We start from the raw sequence: 27,523 nt of genomic DNA, 5'->3' as shown, positions 1-27,523 counted from the left end.
CAGAATCAGAAACAGGCTCCAGGCTCTGAGCCATCAGCCCAGAGCCCGACGCGGGGCTCGAACTCACGGACCGCGAGATCGTGACCTGGCTGAAGTCGGACGCTTAACCGACTGCGCCACCCAGGCGCCCCGAAAACATCTCTTTTAAAAAAAATAACTTCAGCACATGCACTTGGAGCCCTCTAAAGCAGAGTTTCCCAAATTGTAGTTCATGAACTTTGGTGGGTGGTGGTGAAATCAATTTAGAGTGTGGTGATGTGGACTTTTTTTTAAATGAAATACAATATAAAATATCAGAAGGCATCAGATATAGTAAGAATAAGTAATTTTGTGAAATTTTTGTTATTTATGTGTATATGTGTTTTGACAGTGATGTGCTGGTAAATATTTAACAACTGGCTCTCTGGAAAAGAGGTGTATGTGTATATTTTCATAAATTGATTAGAAATTCTGATATAAAGTAGCTCATAATTTACAAATAATAATAAATATACAGTATTCTTCATGGTAAATTTCATATAGCCAATTAATGTTCACAGAATGCTTCCACTGATTTTGCCAAGCTTTTGTATCCTTAACCAACCTATGGTTGCAATTCAACCCCAGTTTGATAAAATCAGACTATGCATAAATGCTTGATTTCTATCTGCTTTAGCAAAGTCCCTCACATGCTGAGGAATAAGTGTATTCCAACATGAACATTAGTTGATATTTTCATTTATGTTGATAAGTAAGATGAAGGCAAAACAATGGAGACCTGTCCAAGCTTCACTAATTCATCAATAATGTGAGTGAATCTTTGTTGAATCAGATCCGATCAGATTTTCAAATGCTGGAAGAATATCTCCTTAATTTTTTAAAAGTAATCTCAGGGGCGCCTGGGTGGCTCAGTCGGTTAAACGTCTGACTTCAGCTCAGGTCATGATCTCACGGTCCTTGAGTTCGAGCCCCACATCGGGCTCTGTGCTGATGGCTCAGAGCCTGGAGCCTGCTTCCGATTCTGTGTCTCCCTCTCTCTCTGCCCCTCCCCCGTTCATGCTCTGTCTCTCTCTGTCTCAAAAATAAATAAACGTTAAAAAAAATTTAAAAAAAAAAAGTAATCTCAACACCCAACAGGGGGCTTGAACCCATGACCTCGAGATCAAGAGTTGCATGCTCTACCAACTGTGCCAGCAGGCACCCCAATATTTCCCTAATTTTTGTGCTATTCACAAGGTAACAGCTATGGACACTTTTAAATTCAACCTGCATTAATATTTTCTCTATCACTTTCATGAGGAGACTATCAACAAAACAATAAATCAAGCCCTGATTTACTGTGTTCGCCAATTTCTGTTGTAAATTTTCCCACCTTGACAATTTCAAGGAACCACAGGGACATCACAGAATCTGGAATTGGGAAGAGGTCCATAGTAGCACATCATTCTATGGTACTCTTAGCACATAAATGCAGAAGACATAACTTCATGAGCAAAGATAATAGTAAAATGGTAGTAAATTAATTAGGAAGTTATGAGTTTTGAGTATAACCTTTGTTTTTTTTAATTGAGGTATTGACATATAATATTAGTTTCAGGTATACAGCATAATGATTCAATATTTGTATGTATCATGAAATGATTGCCACACTATGTCTAGTTAACATCCTTCACTATATTTACAGAAAAAATTGTTTGTAATGAGAGCTTTTAAGATTTACTCTGAGCAACTTTCAAATATGCAATATAGCATGATTAACTATAATCACCATGCTGTATGTTATGTCTCTATTACTTATTTTATAACTGGAAATTTGTACCTTTTGACTCCCTCAGCCACCCCACAACCCTCCACTTCTGCAATCAATAATTTGTTCTCTGTATCTCTAATCTTGGGTTTTTGGGGATTTGTTTTGTTTTGTTTTGTTTTTAGATTTCTCATTTAAGTGACGTTACATAGTATTTTTCTTTGACTTATTTCACTTAGCATAATGCTCTCAAGGTCCAACCATGTTGTAGCAAATGGCAAGATATCATTCTTTCTCCTGGCTGAGTAATGTTCCATTCCATTCCATATAAAATTGTGTGTGTGTGTGTATATATATATATATATATATATATATATACATATACATGTATATGTATATATACATATACATATACATATACATATACATATACATATACATATGCATATACATATACATATACGAGTTTCTTGATCCATTCACCCATCAGTGGACACTTAGGCTGTTTCCATGTCTTGGCTGCTGTAAATAATGCCACAATGAACATGGGGGTGCGTATATCTTTTTGCAGTAGTGTTTTCATTTTCTTTGGGTAAATGCCCATAAGTGGAATTGCTGAGTTATATAATAGTTCTATTTCCAGCTTTTTTTGGAACCTCAAACCTAAGGCCCTGAACTCTTTTGGCTCTCAAGGTCCCACATGATTTTTCTTGTGTTCACTGGCCACACCTTCTCACTTTCGCTGACAAATGTTGTAGCATCCCAGGTCTTGGTCCTAGGCCATCTTCCCTAACTATGTATAGTCTCTCCCTAGGTGACTTTATATACCTTCTATTTGCTGGGGCCTCCCAAAATTCTATCTCCAGATGAGAACATTCTTTCTCATCATCAGATTGGCTACAGCCCGCCATGTCAGCATTTCCACTCGGACACCTCGCAGGCATCTATCTCAAAGTGTTTGGATCCTCACTCACCCTCACTCCTCCAGCTCTTCTTTTCCCAATCTTCCTAATGTCAGTAAGTGGAATCCCCAAATGGCCCCTCACAATCCTTCTGGAAGACAAAAATCGCATCAGCTGTTTGAATAGAGAATTGTTAACTACGTATAAAGTCGTTAGCTTGAAACGAGGTATAAAGTTGCTAACTGAAAGGGTGGAAAGAGGACTTTAAAGTATGGTGGAGACAGCGACTGCAGAAAGCAGCTATTTAGCCCTTATGGCTGAGATCATAATGATTAGCATTTAGAAACGTAAAGGAAGGGTACGCTGCTGAGCTGAAACTCTGAGCTCTGAGGAGGACTCTGTTTGGTGGGTGCTGCTATCTCTGCAGAGGGCATGATGAAGTTAGTCCTGCAGGTGTTGGGAAAACTGCAAGCTGGATTCATCTGCTGCTCCCAGAGGGGTTAGGTGCTGTCGGGGGGAAGAAGCTTGGCCAGGATGAGGTGCTCAGAAACAGGAAGCAGATGCCAGAAGCAAATCCCTTCTTCCCCCTCAGCCTTGTGGTTCCCTATAACACTGGGACTGGCAGGACCTAACAAGGAGCCAGCTGGCAAAGTAGAAGGGTAGTTTACAGAGGTCCAGTCCTGGTGTCACAAAGCACAATGCAGAAAGGAGTGTTTGGAGCTGAGGACAGTAAATCCTAATAACTGTCAAAGCCAATTAACTGGCCAGCTGATCAAACCAGAAGCCTACAAGTGATCATTGTTTACTTTAAAAAAAAATTTTTTTTTCTCAGAGGTGCCTGGGTAGCTCAGTCGGTTAAGCGTTGGACTCTTGACTTTGGCTCTGGTCGTGATCTCATGGTTCATGAGATCCAACCCCCCCCCCCCCACTTAAGGCTCTGCACTGACAATGTGGAGCCTGTTTGGGATTCTCTCTATCCCTCTCTGCCTACCCCTCCCCTGTTCATGCTCTCTCTCTCTCTCTCAAATAAATAAATAAACATTAATTTTTTTTTCTCATATCTAACCTATCACCACATCCTGAAACTTCTGCCTCCAAAATATATTCTGTCTGTCCACTTCTCTCCATCCTGGACACTGCCACCTCCTGGATCAAACCATTGTCAATGGTGGATGACTGCAGTGGTCTTCTACTGGTATTTCCCCTTGCTTCCTGAAATGTATCTTCTCACAGTAATCTAAATGGTCTTTAAAAACATAAACACTCTGTGGGGCGCCTGGGTGGCTAGTCAGTTAAGCATCCGACTTCGCTCAGGTCACGATCTCGCGGTCCGTGAGTTCGAGCCCCGAGTCAGGCTCTGGGCTGATGGCTCAGAGCCTGGAGCCTGTTTCTGATTCTGTGTTTCCCTCTCTCTCTGCCCCTCCCCCGTTCATGCTCTGTCTCTCTCTGTCCCAAAAAATAAATAAACGTTGAAAAAAACAAAAACATAAACACTCTAGTAGCTTCCCATTGTATATAGAATAAACCCAAATTCCTCACCGTGGTCTGGATTGCCTCTCTCACTCAGTCTTCTATAACTTTAGCCATTGCCTCTCTCATTCAGTTTTCTATGGGTTTGTTCTTTGAGCATGGCATGCTGGCACCAGCCTCAGGGCTTTATCTTGCTCCTCCCTCTGCCTGAACCCTTCTTCTCCCTGCACAGAACTTGTTCCTTATCATTCACACCTCAGCTCCGATGTCACCTGCTTAGACATTTATCACCCACTTTCCAGACTACCCATTCTAAAATGCCTCTTTAGAGGCGATTATAATAATTTTGTTCATTTCCTTGTTCCTGTGGGTCATTTTCCCCAGTAGAATGTAAGCCTGAGAGGACAGGAACATGGCTTTATTTATCGCTCACACCTAGGATAAATGTCTGGTGAGTAGAAGGAATTTAATAAATGATAAATTATGAATCTCTTTAGTTCTCAGAAGAGTTTTCCCCTATTCTAAAAATGATGAAAAAGAATATAGAAAGGGTAAAATCTAGTGGTGCAAAAAAAAAAAAAGAATCATGTAGCATAACTATAACCTAAACTCTTTCTTAATTTTAATCCTACATTTTAGCCTTTAATTTGTACATGTAACACCTAGATTGGATGCATCTCCAAAAAAACCTATAATTTAAATACATTTTCCTCTCCATTACCTAAGGAAAGATGTGCATTACCTTGTCACAGTCACCTGCTCTACTGTGGGAGCTGCCTTTTCATTGCAACTTCCAAAAATCATGGAGGAAATTGACAGCCATCTTTTTTGAATGAGCAGAGCGGATTATTTTAAGAAGATATAATTTTTCTAAGCGCTGCCATCCACAAATAGGTTTGGGGGGGGAAGCACCATAGGTGGCCTATGTCTTCCTTTCCTTAAAGAAAAACCAAGTGTTGGATTCCGATTAGCAAATAGAACACACTTGGTTCATCTGAGTTTCCATGTCAAATATTTCCACTGATCTGAGTTGGCTGCTCAGAGTCTAACTGATCTTTCTCTGTGACAACTCTAGTTCACATGAGGAAGCAAGAAACATATTCTCAGATCTTATATTACTTAAAAAAAATTGAAGTTATTACTCTGGAGAACTTTCACAGACATAGAATCGGCATTATCTCAAATTTCCCATGAGTATGCCAGCCATAATGAAAGGTTGCTAAGAAATATTTTATTTCCATCAAAGAACTACTTTGGGGAAATGGAGCCATGGGTGTTTCCCACTGCCCCAGGCTCTAAAGTCCTTCTTAACATGTTCATTTTAGTTTCTTGGGTATTAGCTAGAGTCATCCTGGAAAATCTCTACAAGGTGAAATAGTAATATGTTCCTAAATTATGGGATTATTTTCTGTGCTTCAAGCATTTAAAATATCTACAGGAGTTAGCCGTGAGCAAATACTTCAAGATATGGTCTGTATTCATTACATTACATTGCCTCTTGTTAAGTTGATGATCCCTCAGATTGCTAAGATTTCCCACCAAGAGATACCTAATTTACACAACTCCTCACTTTCCAGTAATTTCTGCCATCAGAAATTGGCTTGAGACAAAGAAGTTCCAGTAGTGAACCTGGGATACATTTAATAGGACACATGAGAAAATAAATTCTGTTTATGTTAGGAAGAATATATAACACACTGCAAACATGCTGAACATGTTCTGATTTCCAAATCCTATTGAAAAGTTTCCTGGCCTGATGCCTAGCAGTAGCTAGAAGGTACAAGATGGTAAAACTGTCTTCTCTTCTCGTATAGCTTTGCTTATCTTAAAAATCACTCACTGCTTTGGTCTTAGTGCCAATTTTCCCATCACGACACGAAAAGCCAGTAACTGGTGTTCTCCTCTTACCCCAGTGCCAGGATTTATAACAGAGTAGCCATTTTTTTTACCTTGTTCTTATGTCTTTAGCTTCCTAGGAAATACTACACCGCATCATTTCACCTTATCAGATTGGCAAAGAATAAAAGCCTATAGTACCGAGTGTTGACAAGGATGTAGAACAATGAGAACATTCATACAGTGCCGATGGGAATATAAATTGGTCAATCCCCTTGGAAATCAACTTGTCGATATTTAGAATCCTTTGAGATCTGAATAACCCCTAGCATTACTACTTCAATAATACTTCTAGGAATACACTCTAAACATTTGCATAAGAAAACACTTGTAAGAATATTCATTAAGGTCTTGTTGTTAATTGTAAAAATTTGAAAGAGGACACATTTCCATCAAAAGTAGAATTGTTGAATTGGGGTATATTGAACACAATAGAGTGCTTCTTAGCAATTAAAATGAACTAATTAGAGCTGCATGTTTCCTAAAACAAATACAAGACCTGAATTAGATACAGAAAATGTTAAAATTATACAATGTTGGGCTATGGATACATTGATATTTTCTATACTTTCCTGTTTTTCTAATGTTAGAGGGAACAAACCCACTACCTCTGCAGGTAGTTTATTTTCTTTCAATAAATTGGGTTAAGCATTTTCTAGGGGTCAGGCATTATGCTAAGTGCTTAGGAGTCAAAGAGTACCTGTCCTCAGAGGGCTTAGAATCTAGCGGGGGTTGGTCCTGAAACCACCTCCTTTAGCCCCATGGCAATTAATTTGCACCTGTTACCTTCTGCTTCATATTATGGTTTCATATTTCATGACTTCTTTCCTTCTATAGTAGTGCTATCCCATAGAACTTTCCATAATGATCAAAATATTCTATATCTATGCAATCTAATACTGTAGCCACTAGCCACCATATAGCTATTAAATACATGAAATAAAGCTAGTGTTATTGGATAACTGAATTTTTTTAAGTTTATTTATTTTTGAGAGAAGGAGTGTGTGTGGGAGAGGGGCAGAGAGAGGGGGGGACACAGAATTCTGTCACCACAGAGTCTGATGTGGGGCTCGAACTCATGAATTGTAAGATCATGACCTGAGCTGGTCGAATGTTTAACGGACTGAGCTACACAGGTGCCCCCATGTAACTGAATTTTTTTTAATGTTTTTTTTTTTTTTTTGAGAAAGAGGGAGAGAGAGAGTGTGAGCAGGGGGAGGGGCAGAGAGAGAGAGGGAAACAGGGAATCCCAAGCAGGATCTGTGCTGTCTGTGTGAAGCCCAACCTAGGGCTCTATCCCACATACCATGAGATCATAACCTGAGCCTAAACCAAGAGCCAGAGGCTCAACCGATTGAGCCACCCAGGTGCCCCTGGGTAACTGAATTTTTATTTAACTTTTAAAATTGAAGTATAATTAACATGCAGCGTTATGTTAGTTTCAGGTGTATAATATAATGACTCAATTCTCTGCACTTCTCAGTGCTCATCATGATAAGTATACTCTTAATCCCCTTTATTTTACCCATCCCCCAAACCCACCTCCTCTTTGGCAATCACCAATTGTCTGTATTTAGAAGTCTGCTTTTTTTGTCTGTTTCTTAAATTCCGCATATAAGTAAAATCATATATTTGTCTTTCTCTAATTTATTTTTGCTTAGCATTATATCTTCTAGGTCCGTACATGATGTCTCAAATGGCAAGATTTAATTCTTTTTTATGGCTGAGTAATATTTCATTATAGATTCATAATGCATCTTCTTTATTGATTCATCTATTGATGGACACTTGGGTTGCTTCCATATCTTGGCTATTGCGAATACTGCAATAAACCTAGGGGTGCATATGTCTTTTTGAATTAATGTTTTCATTTTCTTTGGGTAGGTACCCAGTAGTAGAATTACTGGATCATATATATAGTAATCCAATTTTTAATTTTTTTGAGAAACCTCCATACTATTTCTCATAGTGGCTGTACCAATTTGCATTCCCACTGACAGTGCACAAGGGTCCTTTTTTCTCCATATCCTCGCTAACACTTGTTATTTCTTTTTCATTTTAGCTGTTCTGACACGTATAAGGTGGTGTCTCATTGTGTGTTTTTTTTGTTTTTTAAGTTTATTTGAGAAAGAGACAGTGCAAGTGGGAAAGAAGCAGAAAGAGAGGGAGAGAGGGAGAACCCCAGCCAGGCTCTCCACCATCAGTATGGAGCCTGATGCAGGGCTCAAACCCATGAACCGTGAGATCATGACCTGAGATGAAGTCAGATGCTTAACCAATTGAGCCACCCAGGCACCCCTCATTGTGGTTTTGATTTGCATTTCCTTGATGACTAGTGATGCTGAGCATCTTTTTGTGTGTCTGTTGGTCATCTGTATGTCATGTTTGGAAAAATGTCTATTCAGGTCCTCTGCCCATTTTTAAATGAGATTATTCGGGTTTTTCTTTTCTTTTTTTTCTTTTTGGTGTTGTATAAGTTCTTTATGTATTTTGGATATTAACCCCTTATCAGATATATCATTTGCAAATATCTTCTTCCATTCAGAAGGTACCCTTTTAGTTTTGTCGATGGTTTCCTTCACCGTGCAAAAGTTTTGTATTTTGATATAGCCCCAATGGTTTTGAATTTTAATTTTCAATTTAACTACATATGGCTAGCAGCTACAAGATTGGACAGCATGGATACAGAGTGTATGCTTTTTGAGGGCAGGGACTATGTCTTTCTCATCTTAATAGTCCTGCCTCAAATCCCTCCTTCACCCCTGAAGCACCTAGCTGGATATTGTGTCTCATCAAAGACATTTGATAAGTGTCCGTTGAATTGACTCCTGGAATGGAGTCCTTGCAGTGCCATTAACTAGCAGGTACTCCAGGGAAATTCACTTAATCTCTGTATATTCATTAATCAATTTATCAAACACATACTGTGCAGCAGTTCTGTTCTAAGTTGAGGGGATGCAAAAATATTCTTGAGGAATTCATGGGCTTGTCTGGGCAATAGTTCTTCCAGAAATAAAATGACAGAGTTAATCCTGAAGATTTCTCACATCACTTCCAGCCCCAACATTCTACAAATACATTACGCTGATTATTCATTTGTGCCTGTGATCACTTTGAGAGTTTGTGCCAATGGACAGTAAATAAGATGGAGACACTGAAGCTTGTTGAGAGCCCCTTGGTCTCAATCATTCATTCACTTAACAAATATTTACTGAACACCCCCTATGGATATTTTGAATGTGTCTTTTTACCCTAATGGTGAGGGAGGGATTCTCACCGTAGGATTATGGGGAGGGGAGCAAACACACAAAATTCCACACTGGACAGATGAGGTTGAGAGCAGTTTATTAGTCACATAGAGTCACAGTCCCAGGTGGAGGACACCACATACCTGATGAGCAGAAACAGAAGAGGGTGAGGGCCCTCTGGTTCTGGTGGGAGGATGGGATTGACTCATGTAAATAATTCCATGGGCTATCAAAGAACCTGCTGCTTAAGGAGAAGCAGAAACTGTGTCTGGTCCATTTGATAAGGAGGGTCATTTGACTGAGAGATCTTATCCTTGAGAGCAGAATAGGGCGAGGAACTTGCAGTTAGGCCATTTGCAGTCATCCCGATTTTACCAGATGTTAAGGCAGTATATAATATTGAACCTTATTTTTGGGCCTTTACACCACAGTGGCCCAGGCACTATCGACTAAGCACCCTCATGGGCTACACAAGAATAAGTGATTCCTGCCCTTATGGGTCTTATGCTTTAAGTTTCAGGGCATATTGGACCAATTAGTGGACTATAATGCGGTTTATAATAGAGATTCATCTTCCTATCTCTAATTCTGCCATGGGTCCCAGGGCCAACAGAATGGAGGATGGCTTCTTTTGGCCACTAGAGGGCATTTCCTGCTTTCTGCATAGCCCCATTTCCTTAGGTCTTAAGTGCAATTGTTGGGGTGTTTGTTTGTTTGTTTTAAGTAGGTGCCATCCAATGTGGAGCTTGAACTCAGGATCCTGAGTTCAAGAGTCACGTGCTCTACGGACTGAGCCAGGCTGGCGTGCCCCAATTGTGGGTTTAGGGTACTGATTAATTCTTAACTTTGGTATGCGTCAGAATCACTTGGGAAAAATTTTAAACCCAGCTCTATCCCCCCAAAATTCTGATTGAGTAGGAATAAGCTCGAACCTCTGTAATTTGAACATATTTCCAAGTGATTTTGATAGGCAGAGCAGAGATGAACAGCCAAGCAATTTAATGAGATAACTTACATTCTGATTTTCAGGGGTCCCCATTTAATTGTTTTTCCTGCTTTACTGAACTATAAGTGACCTATATAACATTGTGTAAGTTTAAACTGTACATGTGTTGATTTGATACACTTAGGTATTACAAAACATTTACCACCATACAGTTACTTAACACCTCTATCCACTCACGTAATTACCATTTCTTTTTTGTGGTAGCAACATTTAAGATCTACTCTCTTCGCAACTTTCAAGTATATAATACAGTGTCACTAACAATAATCACCGTGCTGCACAGTAGATCCCTAGAACATATCCATCTTATAATTGGAAGTTCACACACTCTGACCAGTATCTCCCCAAATCCCCCACCCCTCTGGCCTCTGGTAACTAACACTCAACTCACCATTTCTAGGAGTTCAGCTATTTTAGATTCCACGTGTAGGTGAAATCATCCAGTATTTATCTTTCTCTGTCTGACTTACTTCACTTAACATAATGCCTTTTTAATGCATATACTTCATAAGCATAATGCACTTAGCATAAGGCTGCCCTGAGCCTGAATGAGAAAGCTGTGTGGACTTTTGCAGCAAAGTAGAAGTGGGAAGGCAGATTGACCCTGTGCTGTGCTTGTCATCTGGACTCCTAAAGCCCCCATGCTTGCAAACCACATCCTTGGGTTTCTGGCTCTAGACCAGCCTTTCTGGCCAATGGAACCTGTGTGAGTACTGGGTGAGGAGGGGGGGAACCAAAAGAGCCAGAAGGATATTATGACTTCCCCCTCTCTTTTCCTCATTTTTCTCCTCCATTTCTCTCCCAAGCAGACACATTTTTTTTTTCAAAACCAAGTTCTTTTTTTTAAATTTTTTTTTTCAACGTTTTTTTTATTTATTTTTGGGACAGAGAGAGACAGAGCATGAACGGGGGAGGGGCAGAGAGAGAGGGAGACACAGAATCGGAAACAGGCTCCAGGCTCTGAGCCATCAGCCCAGAGCCCGACGCGGGGCTCGAACTCACGGACCGTGAGATCGTGACCTGGCTGAAGTCGGACGCTTAACCGACTGCGCCACCCAGGCGCCCCAAAACCAAGTTCTTTTAAGCATTCACTTCTGCAAAATGAAGAATTTGGCAGCCTGCAACAGCTAAGTCTGAAGAGTGTCTCAGCCCAGGTAGGGCATCCCTCCATAAACACATACATACAGGCTCTCCTCTTCCTCCCCTGACCGGTTCCCAGCTCATTCAGTGCTGAGAAACAGGAAGTAAGGGGCCATAATAACTGGAAACAACCTGATTTCCCATCATTCTGACACTGAGTCACCAGGTCTTTAGTTGCCTTCTTTCTGTTAAGGTTTCATTGTGATTTTTGTTGTTAGTGTTGCTTTGTTTTGTGAATGAAGTAGGCTCCTCCCAAAATCTTAAATGAGTTCCTGAGTGATATTTTCACAGTTGCTTGTTTGAAAACTCAGTGTAATTATTTGATCATAAATATTCCTTGAAAAAAGCTGAAGACTCCAGGCAAAGAGAGCCACAGAGTTATTTGAGGGTGATAGACTTCTTTTCAAAGCAGTTACGCTAAACTTATGAAAAATGTACTCCCTGGAAGATAAGTGCGAGTTCATCTAGAAAAGAAAATGTTTCACTTTCAGGTAAGCTAAGAATTCATCCTTGTCCTCCAATGACTGTAAACACATACACAACACAACACAACACTATTCTATTTTACTAATTGTCAGGAATTTTTTTAAAGGTTCCCAGGTCTAAATTATAAATGTCCTCTTCCTGCCAAATGATTACATAAAGGAAGCCAGTATATCTGGTCCTAGAGAGTGGACATCAGAGCTTCTGACTGAGCATGCTGGGACTTTACCTGGCCTAAGAACTACTCAAGGGCTCATATTTTCTCTCTCTCTCTCTCTCTCTCTCTCTCTCTCTCTCTCTCTCTCTCTCTCTTTTTCCTTTTTAAACCCAGCCTAGACGGCTCATTTCTGTGCCTATGCAAATTAGACATTCCTCAGTGCTTACTCCGGAATTACTCACTTACATCACTCACTCTACCACACAACAGTAGAACAAGAATTCTCTGACTAATAACTTGAATGAGGTTGACTGCCCCAATGGCCAAGACATCCAATAAAATTGGAAGTATTCTCCAGAGGCATAGGTGTGTCAGGGTGTGGGCTATAAATGAATCCTCTCTTGAACTCAACGTGTAATTACAGACTCCATATCAGATATGCCTGTTTCAGATGGTGCAACCAGAAACAATGATAACAATAACATTTATATTAAAATAACAAATCCATAAGGAATCTCACCTCCCTTTTTCATAATTGTCCTCCATTTATAAAATACATTGCTAGGCAAATCAGGCTTCTCAGGAGAGGATGGTAAAAGGCTTTTCTCATCTTCTGAAGCCGTGTTACAACTTAAACAGCTAATAATAAGAGCTACCGTGTTATTGAATGCCTGTGTACTAGGGGACAGGGACCATGTGAGGTGGGTTTACAAGCCATTTCTCATTTAACCTAAGAAGCTTTAAGGAAGGTGCTAGTATTTTGCCTGTTTTATAGATGGGGAAAGCAAGGCTCAGGCTAAGCAACTTGCTCACATCACCCAACAGCAAAGGATGGATGTGACACCCACATACAGCTGGGTAAGTCCATCACTGTACACAAAGGCACCCAGCCAAGGGGATGAACAGAGGCTGAAATTCAGCCTGTGATCTACCGGCCAAGCCACAAACCAGCAGGACAGCACACACCAAGAGGAGGCACCCTTTCCTCAGAGGACCCAAGGCACCAGTTGGGCTAGCCACAGCCCTGAGAATAACCTGGAGTCAAACCCACTGAGCTGATTCCAGATCCTCTATTCCCTACCATAGTATGCTACCTGGCCAAGCATACTTTCCTTTGGCAAAAGGTTCCATAAAGGTCACAAATTATTCTGTGCTTTTCAGTGGCTGGGCTTGGGGGTGGGCATAATGGGGAAGGATAGGTCTACCTCTGAAAGGAAGTAGACAGATGTCTTCTCACTTTCGGAGTAGCCTGGTGTTCTGCTTTGGCAGGGGAAAGGTAGTGATGGACAGCAGCAACAAAGTACTGTCCTGGAAACTGCCAGTGGCCTGACCCCTTGGAAGTTTCCTTGGCCTGCTTTAAGGAGGTTACCCAACTGTGGGAGTCGAGATGCCTCCAGATGAATGGCTGTAAATGTCCTCATGAGTGACATCACTTCAGTGCAATGAGCCAATAGATGGGAATTCTTGGGCCGATTCCACCACAGGCTGGCATTTTGGTCTTTGGTCAGACCCTTAACATCAGTGACTTCTACTTCTCCAGCAGAAAATGCAGACAATGATACTAGGTACCCCTAGAGTTCTGGAAAGTAATATAGAAAAGGAAATGGTTAAGGTTGTGGGATAATGAGTGATTTTTAAATTTTTAGTGAATATTATTACAACAGTGTGAAGTACATTTAGCAATACTAAAAAAGAGCAAATGTCATTTAAAAATAAGTATAGAAAATTGACAACACAGGTCATTGGATTCCCTGTTGTCATTATTTCAGGCTGGTAATTTCTTTTACTTGTTATGAGATGTTTTTAAGACTTACCATTTCTGGGGGCACCTGGGTGGCTCAGTCAGTTGAGCATCTGACTCTTGATTTCAGGTCAGGTCATGATCCCAGCGCCGTGGGATTGAGCCCTGAATGGGGCTCTACACTGAGCATGAAGCCTGCTTAAGATTCTCCCCCCCCCCCCACCCCCCACACTGAGTGGCTCTCTCTAAATAAAAAAAAATGATTTAACTTTCTGGAAAGACTTAAAGATTGTTTTTGCTAATATAGACATACTGTATTGGCAGCCAAATAGTTGAGAAATCTTTATGTAAAGATGTTCTGTGTCTACAAGACTTTGAGAGAGCCATTTTATTTTTATTTATTTTTTATTTTTTTTTTAATGTTTATTTTTGAAAGAGAGAGAACAAACCAGGGGAGGGACAGAGAGAGAGAGGGAGGAGACACCGAATCTGAAGCAGGCTCCAGGCTCTGAGCTGTCAGCACAGAGTCCAACACAGGGCTCGAACCCATGAGCTGTGAGATCATGACCCGAGCTGAAGTCGGACGCTTAACTGACTGAGCCCCCCAGGTTCCCTGAGAGAGCCATTTTAATTTTTTTTAATGTTTATTTATTTTTGAGACAGAGACAGAGCATGAATGGGGGAGGGTCAGAGAGAGAGGGAGACACAGAATCTGAAACAGGCTCCAGGCTCTGAGCCGTCAGCACAGAGCCCGATGCGGGGCTGGAACTCACGAACCTCGAGATCATGACCTGAGCCGAAGTCGGACGCTTAACCGACTGAGCCACCCAGGTGCCCTTTGAGAGAGCCATTTTAAAGAGGAGAACCTGATTAGGTGGTCGGTAATGACACTGTGCAACTCTGAGGAAAGGGAACAATCTGGGGCACCTTTCATTCACACCTTAGAACTTGTACTTAGAACAAACCAGAGGTAAGTCCTTCATAACCACACTTATCCAGTAGATGAGCATGTCCTCTGGCAGCAGCGTTCAGGTGAATTTACAATCTCCTTTATTTACTCACCACCTTTCCAGGGGGCTTCTGAATGAATGCCACACACACACACACACACACACACACACACACACACACACACCTGCTCGATGGAGAACGCATACTTCTAAGTCCTTCCTGTGTCACAAATAAGAGAAAAGGATTTTTTAGAAATGTAACGTGTGCTCAAAGCCAAAGGAAAAATTACAACAGAAATTTCAGACACTGCAACTAGCTTTTAGTTTGATTTGATTTAAAAATCTTTTCCATGTACGCACTGGGGAGCTTCTGATCGTCTCAAGGTCTTCCAAAGCCACCCTCCTGCTCTTTGCTCTATAAAAAAACTAAAAACTTGTTGGATCAAGACCGCCAAAGGTGGAAGGAACTTTATGAGTCATTTGTTTCCATTGGATCATTTTACCAACAAGGAAATACTGGCTCAGAAGGTGAGGTAAATGACTTGCCCAGAGTCACATGATAGGTTAGAAGCAAAATCAGGACCCTTTCTTTTCTTGGGGCAATTATTATGTTTTAAGATGATCCAGCCCATGGCATAGATTTAAATTAATAGGTTACCTCTGCCCCCGATTACAAAAACAATATATGTTTGCTATATGAAATATAACAAATGCTTAAAGAATAATATAAAAATTTCTCATAATCCCACCACCCAGAGAGAAACACCATTAACATGTTGTGAATATATATTTTTGGTCCTGTAGGTACTACGTTTTTTTAATGTTTTATTTATTTTTGAGAGCACGCAAGCAGGGTAAGGGCAGAGAGAGGGGGACAGAGGATCTGAAGCCTGCTCTGTGCTGACAGCAATGAGCCCAATGTGGGGCTTGAACTCACGAACTGTGAGATCATAACCCAAGATGAAATCGGATGCTCAACCCACTGAGCCACCCAGGTGCCCCCCTATAGGCACTACTTAACATGGACAGGAGTATGGGCAGCACATGTGCAGAGAGGTCAGCGACACTGCATGGCTGAGCTCTGGCCAAGGGTAGGATCGCTGTGCTGGAAAATTCTGCTTCCTTCATGGCAGTGTGGAGCCCAAGGTAGTCTATGGGAGGTGGTGGTGTTTATATCATGTCCCTTTCCAGTCATGCCCATCCTGGGAGAGGGTGCCTGAAATAAGAGATCACCCAGTCTGGGATTAGAGCTGTCCTTTTCTGTCCACTCCACTCCACCTAATCCTTTGCAGCATTAAAAGGACTCTTTTCTACAGGCTAAAATGCATGCATCAGGGGCGCCTGGGTGGCTCAGTCGGTTGAGCGTCCGACTTCGGCTCAGGTCACGATCTCACGGTCCGTGAGTTCGAGCCCCGCGTTGGGCTCTGGGCTGATGGCTCAGAGCCTGGAGCCTGTTTCCGATTCTGTGTCTCCCTCTCTCTCTGACCCTCCCCCGTTCATGCTCTGTCTCTCTCTGTCTCAAAAATAAACTTAAAAAAAAAAAAAAAATTTAAAATGCATGCATCAATGAGGGGTTAGTTAGCTTTGATTCCTCTAGCTATCCCTGAGACTTTCTGCGGAATTTACTTGCCAGTAAATTGTGAACGTTTTCCTGTATCAGTAAACATTCTTCTATATCTTGATTTTTACTCTCTCCATAAGAGCCCATAAAACACATACATCCTAATTTATTTAAAACCCATTTGGGGACATATAAATTGTTGCCAAGTTTTTTATGATGAAAACAATACCACAATGAACATCCTTGAGTACTATTTAAGTATGTGCATATCTACTCATTCTTCAGGATCCATTCTTACAGAACTGCTAGGTGAGAGAGTATAACTACTTTAAAGGAATTTGATACTCCTTGCCTAAATTAACTCCAGAAAGTTCATGTTCAGTTCTCCCTATCAGAGTTGGCCCTGTTTCAGGTTTGCCAAAATTTAGAACTCTCCCCCGTGCTTTGACCTAGGCCTCACCTAGAGTACTCACGATGAGACAGAAGTCTCAGATAATGGGAGATGGAAGTTTCAGAGCCCAGGCGAGGGAGGTTTTTCTGTCCCTCTATTTCCTACTTAAGATGGAGCTAAACAACATTCAGACGTTCCTTGTGCTCTCTGCCAAGGGGATATTGCTTTGAACACCTGAGCAGTCCAGGACTTGTGAGCTGATTTAGTTTCCTTGGACAAAGAGAAAGACAAATCGAATTTTGCTCACAGAGCAGAGCCGTGCCTGGGAGGGGGTGGGGGTGGGGGTGGTGATTTGCTGAGCCCTTTCAAAATGACCTGGCCTGGGTCAGAAGTGGTAGACCCCAGGGTTGTCCCCGCATACCCCTTTCCTCTTCTAAGGTAGGTGCAATACCGATTGTCTTTCCTCGTTTGAGACATTATCCTGTAATAAAAAACACTACATAACAAAAAAGCAAACTTTCTGGACAGGGAGAGATGACTTAGAGCCATTTTGCAAGCATCACATGTTTTTTTCTTTTTTTTTTTTTCCTTCTCCTTTTGTTCCAAATATTGAAATATTTTATCTACCTTCAGGGAAAAGGATTCAGAGATCCTAGTGGACAGTGCTTGCTTCTCTCTTCTGAAAACAAGGGAATAATAATGGCTAACCCTTATTATAGCGCTTACTAAGGGCTAGCAGTGTAGCAAATGCTTTCTGCCTGTTTATTTACTTTATCTTCATAACAGCTTGCTGTTGTAGATAATATCATCGTTATGATCTCCATTACACGGGTGAAGAAACTGAGGTACAGGGAAGTTAAGTAATTTTCTGAGTAGAACACGGCAGAGCTGAAAGCACAGATCTGCTTTAGAGACCACATCCTGAACCATTGCATTATAGCTTCCTGCCTCCTCCCGTCGCCCTGGCTGAAAGCTCTGGTAATAGGTTCTTTATTTTTCATTAGCATCAAAGAAAGCTTAGTGGAAAGGGTCATCCTCAATTATTACAGTGGCTCCCGGGTTGCCTTCATATCTTTGCCCAGATCTTTCCTTCTTACTCCCTATTCCCTTATTTATCCAGTTTCACTCTTGAAAACTCGTTCATCTTATGCCCTTGTCTGGATGTGGTTTTAGTTTCTCTCGCCCTGTGAACTCAGGCGGCTCAGAATGGCTCTCCCCACCTCTCAGCCCAGTTTTCAGGCTGACCGCGGTTAGTCTACATTTTAAATGCGGTTATATTTAATTATGACTGTGACAGCGGTAGGTGTGACATTCAGGAGAAAATAAATAGAATTGACTTCACAAACACATCTACACCCATAAAAGGTATTTCCATTACTCAAGAAGACACACACACACACACACACACACACACACACACACACACACACACGACTTTAGCTCAGGAAGCTGATGGGAAGCTGGGGGACAGAATTAGTATGTCGTGTCACTGGCATGCTTATATCAAGGTTCTTGATGAGCACTTCTCAGCTGGTTGCGTGCCCTTCCTCCAAGGCACAGAGAATGTGTTCTCTTTTGCAAGAGGGACTGAGATTTGAGAAGTTGGGTGATCGGGTTGAGGCCTGTAGTGGGGGAAGGCAGGCCGTGCACTGTCCTTCCCAGCGGCAGGCCTCCCTGCCCCCCGGCCTGTGCTGCCTGCTTCCTTCACTCGTGATGTCACAGGACATCAGGAACCAGACAAGCTACCCCTGAAGATTATCCTTTTCCTATGGAAAGGAAACCTTTCTTCCTGCTAATAACCATGCCAGGATATGGGGCATAAATTTCTCCAGAAATATCAATCAGCTTGAAAAGAAAAATCACCCACCCCGCCTATAGTTATAGAGGTATCTGAGAGAGGGGTGTCAGGTACCAAACAAGTAGGAAGAGGAGTCTCCACTGCATCCTATGTTGTAACTCTTTGTAATCCCCCAAATATGCTGGTGGTTTCACACAAGGTACCCGCTCCGTCTGGGACACCCCTCAGTTTGCACTTCTGTTTTCTTATAAAACATTCTGTGTCTGTATCTCTCTCTCTCTGTAGATGTCATAAGACAAATAGTGATCTGTGAATTGTCATAAGATTAATTTATATAAAATATATAAGCACATTGTGTAGATCACATATATTGTACATACACATGTGTATATGCACAAATGTAATGTCATTTTTACTCCGTTTTTCCCTTTTTTGCTTTCTTTTTTCCTAATGTTTATTTCTTCCTGAGACAGAAAGACAGAGCGTGACTGGGGGAAGGGCAGAAAGAGAGGGAGACACAGAATCCGAAGCAGGCTCCTGGCTCCGAGCTGTCAGCACAGAGCCCGACGCAGGGCTTGACCTCACAGACCACAAGATCATGACCTGGGCCGAAGTAGGTCGCTCAACCGACTGAGGCACCCAGGCACCCCTTTCCCTTTTTTCTTGACCTACCCTTTCCCCCCCTTTTCCTGTCTTTTCACATGAGCCACCCAATAAAAGAAACTATGCTGTTTCATGTCAGCATTGTTTTGTAGTTTTATCAATGCTCATATAACCCCATTTAAATAAATACATATACATGTTTATGCACATGCATTTTATACAGGTTCATGTCATTTTTTTGAAGATGGGATCGTATTGCATGTATTTTTCTGTATCATGCTTACCTCACCTAGCATTTTCTGGTAGAAATCCCTTGAAGTCAACTTGTACAGCTGCAATTCAGTCTTTTTAGTAGCTTTCTAATATTCTACGGTGTGAGCAGTGCCATAATTTACTTGACTGTTCCTTTGTGGATGGACATTCACATTGTTTCCAGATTTATTTTATTTTAATTTATTTTTTTCCTACTAGGTTTTTTTTGTTTTGGTTTGTTTTTGTTTTTGTTTTGTTTTGTTTGCTACTGAGAACAATACTATAATATTGTATTATCCTATGCACTTTTTATTTCTTATGGCTAGATTTCAGGGAGTAAAGATTATGGATCAAAGCATACAGGCATTTTTAGTGGATGTTACCTGATGACTCTCTAAAGTTTCTTCTAGTCATTTTAAAATGAATCTTTGTATAAATACTGCTGACATTATTTTTTATATGATTTGCATTAAAATAGTCTAGTTATAGAAGTTACCTATTCTGGGGTGCCTGGATGGCTCAGTCATTAAGCATCCAATTTTGGCTCAGGTCATGATCTCACGGTTTGTGAGTTCGAGTCGCACTTCGGGTGAGCTTGAGCCCTGCTTCAGGTGAGCCCCACTTCTCTCTCTCTCTCTCTCTCTCTGTCTCTGTCTCTCACTCACTTGTGCCCTCTCTTTCTCAAAAAAATAAATAACAAAAGAAGTTACCTATTCTGTTTACTTCTCTTATGATATGAGTTTTATATAAATGCATGTTTCCATTTTCTGTTAAGCTTCTTGATTTTCCTTTTTACCTCCCTCTCTCACCTTCTCTTTCCGACTGACCTTTACCCAGCTTCCCAGAATTAGCTCAGACTCAGAAGTCACCTACTGTATGTCAACCAACCTTCCTTCCACTTACCCCAGGCACATAGAATTCTCTCTCCCCTGCAGCAACTTACTTGGTGCCTTGTATTGTACTTGGCTCACTTTGTCAGCCCCATTGGACTGCAAGCTTCTAGAAGGCAGACTCCGTGTCCTATTCACTGATATTAAATCCAGCACCAAACACGGTGCTTTAATACGCGGCTACTCAATATTTAGTGGGAAAAAAAAATCATACTTACATGTTTTTACATAAATGTTTATTTCACCTCTAGTTTAAATGACTTAATTCATGCTTCTAAAAAACTAGCTGAAAAACAAAAGATTGGGTTAATTCTGTATTCCCAAGTGAGAAACAATGCATATTTGTGATGCTTAATAGATATTGTAGAAAAAGAGTGCTTATTCATTTCACCACAGACTCTGAACACATACAAGGGAATAAGAAACAATGTGCATTTTTAGAGACATCAAGCCCTTATTCAAAATGAAATGCCTGCTGGTGCATACTTCTGAGAATATAAAATGAGATATTGATACAGTTCTCACACGGCACCCACGGTTAAGCGTATCCTGCTGCTTTACAGGATTTTCATTTGCTCTTTTCCTGTCAGCATCCTACTGGGTACACCTTCCTGCAAAATGTGTGTATGAAGCAGACTCAGGCATGTTATTAGGTCATCGTATGTGCTTATTTTCATCTTTTGTCTACTTCAATGATTACTGATGAGTTTAAGAATATAACTATGAACGAAAGGCTTGGCTTTGCATACTTCTTTATCAAAAGCTTCTTGGGGCACCTGGGTGGCTCCATTGGTTAAGCATCCAACCTCTTGATTTCGGCTCCGGTCATGACCTCACAGTTCCATGAGTTTGAGCCCCGGATCAGGCTCTGTGCTCACAGTGCTGAACCTGTTTGGGATTCTCTCTCTCTCCCTCTCTTTCTGCCCCTCCCTCTTTCTCAAAATAAATAAGTAAACTTAATAAAAAATGAAAGACTTTTTTTAAAAAAAAACGCTTCTTTTTTTGTTTTTTTTGGTCTTAAGAGAACCAGTTGACTTAAAAACTATTAGAATGAAAACATTAAGAGATGATTATCTTGAAAGCACATGTTTGTTTATGCTTCTGTAGTATTTACTGCTTGGAAAACAACAGTAAATTCAAATTTATCTTAGAGTTAAATTTGTCTTAAAGCAGCATGTAGTTCCTGGCAGATAAGAAGTGCTCAGTAAATAGTTATTGGATCAAGGAGTGAATTGTGGTAACTGACAACCTCATTTATAACTTTGTTATTTTTAGAGTTTTAAAATACTCACACCCAACATTCTCTAGCTGATGGCTTAAAAAAAAGTTAATTCCAAAAATGTGCATTTGGCAGAAAGTAATATTGCTCAAGGACCTCAACAGGAAACCTATGTTTGGCGTCTTTTCCCCTTGGCAATTTAGAGCCAAAAGTCGCTTCTAGTGACAAGCTTATGGCAGTGTTTTTGGAGCATTGGCTCGTGTAAATTTTTTGTGGTTTTGGTGCCAAATCTAAACAGACTAAAAAACTAAAGCTAAATCTAAAAACAGATTTGTCTCCAAAATTTGAGTTAGGAATATGGACCTTAGTCTATATGTTACTGGGCAAATATGATAAGCATATTAAAGAAGGTCTGACGTTTAATGTGGGCAGTGGTTCTAAAAGCACAAAATTATTTAAATACTGTGGTGCCATTCAAGGCATTTGGAAGAGCTATCAGAGAGCAGAATTCACTTTTAGAACCAGTTCAACAATGTATCAATTCTTTAGCAATAAATTAAAATATAAAATATTGCTCAATCTTCCCTTCAGCTAACATTCCAGTCTCCCAATATTGAGAACCTGGGCAGGAGAGGAAGCAGACTGCTTCTAATTACCCTGTGTCAGCCAAGGATTGCTTAAACTTTCAAGGTAGGAAATGGAGCAAGGGAGAATATTAAAAATGATAATTTTCACTAACCTTTCACAGGTCTTTAGCGTGATGAATAAATGAACACAAACAGCTCTAGTTTTCTTCTTTTGCCCCTTAGCATCATTTTCCAAATACTTAACCTTGATGGAAAATTATTTCTTTTTTGACAACCCCCATCAGGATTCTGTGAATCTTCCTTGGGTTCTGGAGGAAGAAGCAAGTCCTACCGGTCTATCCCACCAGAAAGTGGCTGAATCACAAACATGGACTTGGGGATGGAGAGAAGACAGTCTGGCTCTCAGAGGCATCTAACTCAGTGACATTTGATACAATTTATTTACAGGTACTTGGGAGTGCAAAGATCAATCAAAGGCAAAAACAGCCTTCTAGAATTCTTCTCCTGGACCACTGGCTAATCTCTATTAGAATAAGACTGCTAGGTTAGCTTACCATTCAAAGTCTTGTAGTTTTCAGAACAGTGAATTCAGATCATACCAATTTCTTTCTTTTTTAAGCTGGGGAACTCTAAGGCTATCTCAATGAGCCTTCCCCAAGACTTTATATGTCTGAGGAAATTGTGCCTCCCTCAGGTTCTCCGTGAGGCTTCTTACCAAACTTAGCTGGAAGAACAGGTAAAAACAAGGTAACAGTGAACTGGAACAGCCAGTTCTCTGGTATGTGACCACTGTGCCTGAAGCTGGGACAGCCTAAACTCCAAAATCTTTTAACCTATATTTAGTGCTGAGATGTCCTAAATGTAGTATGACCAACCTCTAGAGACCTAGCTTCATAGTCACAGGGCTCCCATGTATAGTCACTACATATTTATTGAGCACTTACTTAGTGCCAGACATCGTGCCAGGCTCTAGAATACAACCATGAACAAAACATACACAATTTTGCCCTCAGAGTTCTCACAGTCTGAGGAGGGAAACAAGTACTTACAACAGCAATTGTGTAAAAGGATTATGTGGCCAAGGGGCCACATAAGTGGAAAGAACATACACCGTTGAGTGTGATTGACCCCATCCCCTTTCCCTGTTTCTTTGTAACTGAGGGTTATTAGTAACCCAGCCTGGGAGAACACAGGAAACTGGCAAGTAGGAAATGATGGCTAATTATCTCCAATATCTGCCACATCCATTTTGCTCCTCAAACACTGCCTTTGCTGCTACTTTGGGAAAGTAGATGGAATCAAACGTTAACTCAAACCAATGATAAGCACTCCATGGGGACAGGCATTTTCCAATGACTTTCTGAGGATTTGGACAGCCAATAAGCCAGACACTGAGGAAATGTGATATTACATTAATGTCAGACTCACTAAGGCCTTAGTCCTCACATGTACAGTCACATAAACCATGCATTTTGAGCTCTGGATGCTTTTTTTTTTCTAATTTATTTTATTTTTTTAATATTTATTTTTTTAAATGTATATCCAAGTTAGCATGTAGTGCAATAATGATTTCAGGAATATTTATTTTGTGTGTATATATACATATACACACGCACATACATATATATGTGTATATATGTATATGTATATATATATATTTTTTTTTTTTTTAATTTACATCCAAGTTAGTTAGCATATAGTGCAATAATGATTTCAGGAGTAGAATCCAGTAATTCATCCCCTACATATAACACCCAGTGCTCATCCTAACAAGTGTCTTCCTGAATGCCCCTTGCCCATTTAGCCCATCCCCCCACCCACAGCTCCCCAGCAACCCTCAGTTCTGTATATTTAAGAGTTTCTTATGTTTTGTCCCCCTCCATATTTTTATGTTATTTTTGCTTCCCTTCCCTTATGTTCACCTGTCTCATATCTTAAATTCCACACATGAGTGAAGTCATTTGCTATTTGTCTTTCTCTGACTAATTTTGCTTACCATAATACACTCTAGTTCATCCACATTGTTGCATATGGCAAGATTTCATTCTTTTGAACTCTGGTTGCTTCTGATTACAAGCCAAAAAGAGCCTCCCAGGAAAACAAATCGTCCATATATAAGACTTTCTACTTTGGTCATTGTGACCAAAGATTAATTTTTGCTTACTCTTCTATTTTCTTCCGCATAGCACAGTCTTAGTTCAGGTTCCTCAGAAGCAGATTCTGTGATGAGGATTCATGTGCAGGTGACATAGTAAGAAAATGCTCCCACGAGAAGGCTAGATACGCAGGTAAGAAACACGATAGGGAGGAGAAGAATCCAAGCAAAGGCACAATTTCAGGTAAAGCCCCAGCTTCTATCTGGTCCTTCAGAAGGGCAGCTCAGGAATGTGAATTATGCCTCAGAGTTTGTCCCAGCTGGTGTCCAAGGAATTGGCCTTTCATAAACCTGTATCAGTCACTCATTGGCCACCCATAGAGATGTAAACTCCTAGGCACTTAGACAGTTTTTTGTGTGTGGGTAAACAGTCCTAGTATCCAAGGGCAGGTATCCTAGTATCCACCATCAATTCACAAAGGAAGGCAGAAAGAGAACAGGAACAAGGGATCTACAAAACAGCCAGAAAACAATAAGATGTCGTTAATAAGTTCTTACCTATCAATAATTGTCCTAAATGTAAGTCAACTAAATTCTCCCACCAAAGGACATTGAATGGATAAATGGATAGAAAATAAGACCCAACTATATGCTACCTACAAGAGACTCACTTCAACTTTGCAGACACAAATAGGCTCAAAGTGAAGGGATGGAAAAAGATATTCCATGCAAGCAGAAACCAAAAGAGAACAGGAGTGGCTATACTTACATCAGACAAAATGGATGTTAATTCAAAATCTAACAAAAGATGGGGTCATTAAATAATGGTAAATCAAGAGGATATAACAATCATAAATCTATATGAACCCCAAAGTAGGACACCTGTATTAAGTAAATACTAACAGATCTGAAGGGAGAAATAACAACACAATAGTAGTGGGACTTTAATAATCCACTTTCAACAGTAGATAAGTCAAACAGAAAATCACTTTAAAAAGTTGGACTTGATGATACTTTAGACCAAATGGACTGAACAGACATATATAGAACATTCCATCCAACTATAGTAGAATACAAATTTTTCTCCAGTGCACACAAAACATTCTTCAGAATTAGTCATACAACTGGCCACAAAATAAGTCTTAGCAAATTTAAGAGGACTGAAATCATTCCCAGTATCTTTTTTGACCACAATGGTTTGAAATGAGAAACCAATAACAGGAAGAAAACTAGAAAATTCACAGCTACATGGAAATTAACACACTCCTGAATGGGTCAAAGAAGAAATCAAAAGAGAAAAAAAAAACATACCTTCAAACAAATGAAAATGAAAACATACCCAAATTTATGTGGTGTGGCAAAAGCAGTTTTAAGAGGGAAGTTTATAGCAATAAATGGTTACTTAAAAAAAAAAAAGTAAACAACCTAACAATTATACCTCAAGGAACTAGAAAAAAAAAAAAAGAAGCCCAAATGTTAGCAGAAGGAAGTAATAAAGAGCAGAAATATAACAGAAAAACAATGGAAAAGACAAATGAAACTAAGAACTGGGTTTTTGAAAAGATGAACAAAATTGACAAGCCTTTAGCTAGATTAAAAGAAGTCTGAGCCTTGAGAAGACTCAAAATCAGGAATGAGAGAGGAGACATTACAATGATACTACATAAATACAAATGATCATAGGAGACTGCTATGAATAACTATAAACCAGCAAGTTGGATAACCTAGAAGAAATGAATAAATTTTGAAAAGCATACAACCTACCAAGACCGAACCATGAAGAAATAGAAAATCTGAACAGACCAATTACTGGTAAGGAAATTGAAGCAGTAATCCAAAACCTCCCAACAAAGAAAAGCTCAGGACCGGATGATTTTCCTGGTAAATTCTATGAAACATTCAAGGAAGAACTTTGCCAGTCTTTCTCAAGCTCTCCCAAAAAATTGAAGAGGAAGAAACCCTCTCAAACTTATTTTACAAGGCAGCATTACCCTGATACCAAAGCCAGATAAGAACACCACAAGAAAATACAGACCAATATCTCTGATAAATGTAAATGTAGAAATTCTCAAATATATTAGCAAGCCAAATTCAGCAGCATATGAAAAGGATCATGCACCATGATCAAGTGGGTTTTATCTCTGTGATGCAAGAATAGTAAAACATATGCAAATCAATAAATGTAATTCACTACATTAATAGAATAACAGATAAAAATATTATCCCAATAGATGCAGAAAATTGTATGACAAAATGTGACATACTTTCATGATAAAAACTCTCAACCAATTGGGTAGAGAAGGAAACTACCTTAATAAACGACTTTATGACAAGCCAACAGCTAAGATCGTACTCAACAGTGAAAGGTTTGAAAACTTTCCTTAAAGATCAGGAACAAGACAAGGGTGCCCACTATTACCACTCCTATTCAATATAGTAGTGGAAGTCCTAGCCAAAGCAATTAGCCAAGAAAAAGAAGTAAAAGACATACAAATTAGGAAGAAGTAAAATTGTCTCTGTTTGCAGAGGATATGATTTTACATATAGACAATCCTAAACACTACACAAAAAAACTATTAGAACTAATTGTAATTTAAAAATTCAGTAAAGTTCCAGGATACAAAATCAATATACAGAAATCAGTCATGTTTCTATACACTAACAATGAAATATCTGAAAAAGAAATACACTGAAAACTGTAAGGCATTGATGAAGGACATTAATAAGTGAAGTAGAGAAGACACAAATGGAAAGATCTACATGTTTATGGTTTGAAAAATTATTAAAATGTCCATAATACCCAAAGCCATCCATGGGTTCAATGCAATCCTTATCAAAATTCCAATGGCATTTGTCACAGAAATGGAGAAAACGATCCTAAAATTTGTATTGAACTGCAGAATACCTTAAATAGCCAAAGCAATCTTAGGAAAGAAGAACAAAGCTGGAGGCACCACACCTCCTGATTTCAAACTATACTACAAAGCTATAATAATTAAAACAGGAAAGTACTGGCATAAGAGTAGACACAAAGGAACAGAATGAAGAGCCCAGAAATAAACTCTCCCCTATGTAATCAACTAATATTTTACAAGGGAACCAAGAATTAATCTTTCCAACAAGTGGTATTGGGAAAACTGGGTGACCACATCCAGAAAAATTAAATTGGACCTCTTACACCACTCAGAAAAAATTTTTTTAATTTTATTTTTAATTTTTTAAAATTTACATCCAAATTAGTTAGCATATAGTGAAACAATGATTTGCCCATCTCCCCTCCCACAACCCCTCCAGCAACCCTCAGTTTGTTCTCCATATTTATGCCACTCAGAAAATTTTAAGTAGATTAAAGACTTAAACATAAGACCTTATGTCTAAGAAGTTCCTTAGAACTCCTGAAAGGAAACA

This window comes from Prionailurus viverrinus, chromosome B4 (assembly GCF_022837055.1).
Source record: "Prionailurus viverrinus isolate Anna chromosome B4, UM_Priviv_1.0, whole genome shotgun sequence".
NCBI lineage: Eukaryota > Metazoa > Chordata > Mammalia > Carnivora > Felidae > Prionailurus > Prionailurus viverrinus.
The sequence above is the reverse complement of the archived record's forward strand: the minus strand, read 5'-3'. Positions refer to the sequence as shown.